Here is a 4071-nt window from a genome sequence, read left to right as displayed (position 1 = left end):
AGGAACAGATCCTTAAACGACCTTAAGAGTAAACATAAATTGGTTTATCTGGACTAACTGTATGGCCTTACACACCCAAAATGAAAGTTAACCAAAGATTAAAGTGGCCAATATAATTTCTTAAGAGTCCGTATATATGTATAGCTAAAAGCTACATAACAAGCAACAATGCCAGATAGGAGATATCTTCTTTTGAGTTGTTGGCCAGGGTGGCCCAAGGAACTCCAAGATAGTAACCCAGCATAGAACTGGGAAAATGAACAGCAGACCAGAGTTGTAGCCCTGGTCCCAGAACTACTGCATCAGTTAGGAAAAAATGAGTGATGTTGGAACCCAGCCTGGTGCCACAGACCTATAATCCTAGTACTTGGGAGGCTGAGGCAGGAGTATCACACTTCAGGGCTTGCCTTGGGTAGAGAGTAAGTTTATGACTAGCCTGAGCCACTTAGTGAGACCCTGTCTCTAAATAAAAAGTAAAAAGAGGTTGGGGTATAGAGCTCAGTAGTAGAGCTCCATTTTATCATGTACAAGGCCCTGGATTTAATCTCAGTACTAAGTAAAGGGTGATGTGGGAATAACTGTATAGTCGTAGTAACATCATCTCCAACTTCTATCTCTGCAATCTCCCTTAAAAGAAGAAGAATCTACTGAATGAGGATCCTCTGCTGGTCCCAGTTATGTTGAGTGTAGACTTGTGAAGGTATATAGGTCAGTCCTCCATATTTTCATTTTCTTATGTTCTACAACAAATATTTCTATTGTCTTTGCTAACTGTCTCTCAAATCCCTACTCTGAAAATGATCAGCAAGATGATGCGTCCTTTCAATGTGGTATCTCACTGCATGAATTGGCTTTTATGAGTTGTCTAAAGTGTCCCTTGGTTTGAAGAACTATAGCTTTGTGGTCCAAAGTGCTCTGTTCCTCTTTTTTCTTTTTGGAGTATGTTGATCATCTTTATAACACCTGGATATGGCAAGTGCAGTCCAGGTGAGTGACTATTTCACTGAGGCCCATTTCCAAGACTTCTAAAGTGACTGGCACTGGGCAACTCAATGTAACCTATTGGTCAGCCATGTGCCAGGTGCCTTGCTCATCCACCCAGGAAATCTGCCCCGTAACTGTCTTTGAGTCTGTCTGTCTTGCTATCAGATGAGACAATTCTCATTGGTATTTTGACCTGTGGGGATCAGAGTGAAGCAGCCAAAAATCAGCCCGTGTCTGCCTTGCTGGAGTTCCTCATCTATGTTCGTTTAATGAACCCAGTTCTCTATCTTCTGAGTGCCAGGCTATCTGCTCAGGGTTCCAATTGCCATTTAATTTGACCAACAGGCTCTTCATATTTTATGCATCCCTTAAATTCCCATAGGGTTATGCCTAACAGAGACACACTTTTTTTTTTTTTTTGGTCTTTTTGAGACAGGGTCTCCCTGTAGTCCCAGCTGTCCTGGAACTCACTACGTAGACCAGGCTGGCCTTGAACTCACAGAGATCTGCCTGTCTCGCTTCCTGAGTGCTGGGATTAAAGGCGTGTGTCACCACTCCTGGCATACTTTTAGCAATTCAGTTTTTCATTGCTCATTTGCCTGACCATTAGGCCAAGCCATTGCCCACAGCCCATGAGTTGAAAGACACTCAGCCTTCTGAGTTCTAACTGTGGCTCAATTTTATCACTAGAAGGAAACCAGAATGCCTACTGAGCTGATTCAGTCTCAATTTCTTCAACTATATTTTTCTATTAGTTGCTCAAAATATGCAGCCTTATGCACAAGTTGCTGTCTGTTCACTTTAGAATTATAATTCACAAACCAAGTAGGCCTTTGGAGGTCAATTAAGGTCTGTTTATTAGGTATTAACCACCAGAGGTGCTAATCTGATAGCTCCCCAGATGGTTCTAAAGTTGGTCTTAGAGAAAATGATGCTACTTGCTCCTGAATGTGGTAAGAACCTCCTTTCACATTCTTGTATGTGAGAGTTAGCTCTCCTGGGCAATAATTTCTTCATTAGACTATTCATTACCAACATCCCAGGCATCATGGGTACTTCTTATTTGAAGATTACTTAATGTCTTTCAGACATAAGGGTACTGTTTCCCAATAATACCAATCAATAATTGCCTCTCAGATAATACTGCCACATCTGGAAACTTCCTGGCCCCCAGTTTTTCACCACGGGCTTTTGCCTTAAGTTCAACTCTGTGGAAGTGCAGGTTGCAGATACTTCCAAAATCATATCAGAGAGTAAATTAAAAGGGCCTCAAACTGATCCAGCTGTCATCTTTTGCGATTGTATTACTGTGTGACTATGTTCATAAACCAATTTACTTTTGGGATAGTACATTACATCGATGGCACCATTAACATTAGAAACTGAAGAATGAGTCAGGACTAGCTTAGATGCAGCAATGCAGCCTACGGTTATGAAGGCTCCCATTCAAATGCAATCTTCCTTCAAATAGTCTTAATGGGCAAGAACTAGCAATATTCCCAGATGTGGACTATGTGTCATCTAAATCAAAAAAGCTTAACCAGATGCTGAGCTTCACACCTAGTTCCAGGAGTACTGAAGGCAGTCTATTCTTAGTTAACTGTGCGATGTCACATATGGGAGGCTCCTGCTATATTGTTTGGGTGGACTCCAGGATCTCTGCTAAATCTGTTAACTGGCCTCTACTAGTTGTGTGTCGCTACCGAATCTAAGCTAGCCTTGATTTATTCTTCAGCTTCTAATATTAACATGGTGCTATCAATGTGGTGTACTATGCCAGCAGTAAGCTGGTGAGTTCAAATAGCTACACAGTAATACGACACATGTACATTGGGATCCTTCCAACATAAAGGCAAACTGTGACTGGCTTTTTGCTCAGATCATGATCAAGAAAAAAGCCCTTGCAAGATCAGTCACTAGGCACCAGACTCCTTTGGTTTGTACTTTCTTGCATTACTGACTGTATCAGGGATTGCTGGTGCTGTGGGTGACTGCTTTCAAGTCTCTATTGTTAGCTTCCAAGAGTCACTTGACTTGTTCATAGGCCACATAGGTTTTTTTTTTAATTAAAAATTGTTATCTTAATTTTTTTTATGTGTATGAGTGTATTGCCTGCGTATGTGAGCACACCTGTGTCTTCTTCCCTTCTCTCCCTCTTTCCCCCTTCTTTCTCCTTCCCTCCATCCCTCCTTCCCACCCTCTCCTGTCTCTGTCTGTCTGTCACACATTCCTGCTGCCATGATAGTCTGTCTTACCTCAGGTTCTAAGCACTGGAGCAGGCCAGCCATGGGCCAAAACCTGTGAAATACCAAGGTTACATCTCCCTCCCTTTCAGTTGTTTCTCACAGGTATTTGTCACAGCAATGAAAAGCTGACCAACACAGCTGACTTGGGTTCTACATGGAACCTGGTAAAATAACCCTTGAAAATCCTCCAGTCACTAGGATTGGGCCCAGCACTCCTCCAAAATAGGGATAGTTCTGATTTCAGACCAGTGTAAAAGAGCTCCCAGCCCAGGGGCCTTCATTCCAGAGGACTCTACCAACCATACCTACTATAGGGGATGAGTCAGTTGGATTCAAGGGATGGAGATGTATGAAAAATACAAATTCCCTGTACAAATGGCCTAAATTACAGGACCTGCAAGTGGTTCCTACTCAGCTTCAACTTTCCAAAGATAGACCATACCACAGTGTGTATACCTCAAACCAAAAGGACAAAGCAGTTTTATAAAGGTATGTAGATGGAGCTTGTATAGGCAAGCTTGGTGGTCCACATTCATATACCAAGCCTCCGAGCATAGAGTTAGCAGTGGACCCCCCACTGCTGCTGTGATATTCTTATATTCTGAATCTAAGGAGATGGTGGTCTGTGGACCCTGAGCCTGTTCTATTGATGCTGCTGCCATCGGGCTCTGTGGGGCATGAGACTTCTGACTTTGACCTGACTTCCTATACCATTTTATAGGGATATTTGTTAAGGCAGGGGGTCACTGAAATAGAATTTATTTCAATACTAGCTTGAATTATAGCTTTTAAAAACAGGTGGTCATCAATTTAGGAAGGTTCAGGAACTTTTTTTTTTTTT

Source organism: Nannospalax galili, unplaced genomic scaffold (genome assembly GCF_000622305.1).
Source record: "Nannospalax galili isolate Female #2095 unplaced genomic scaffold, S.galili_v1.0 scaffold691, whole genome shotgun sequence".
Classification (NCBI taxonomy): domain Eukaryota; kingdom Metazoa; phylum Chordata; class Mammalia; order Rodentia; family Spalacidae; genus Nannospalax; species Nannospalax galili.
This window is presented reverse-complemented; position numbering follows the sequence as displayed.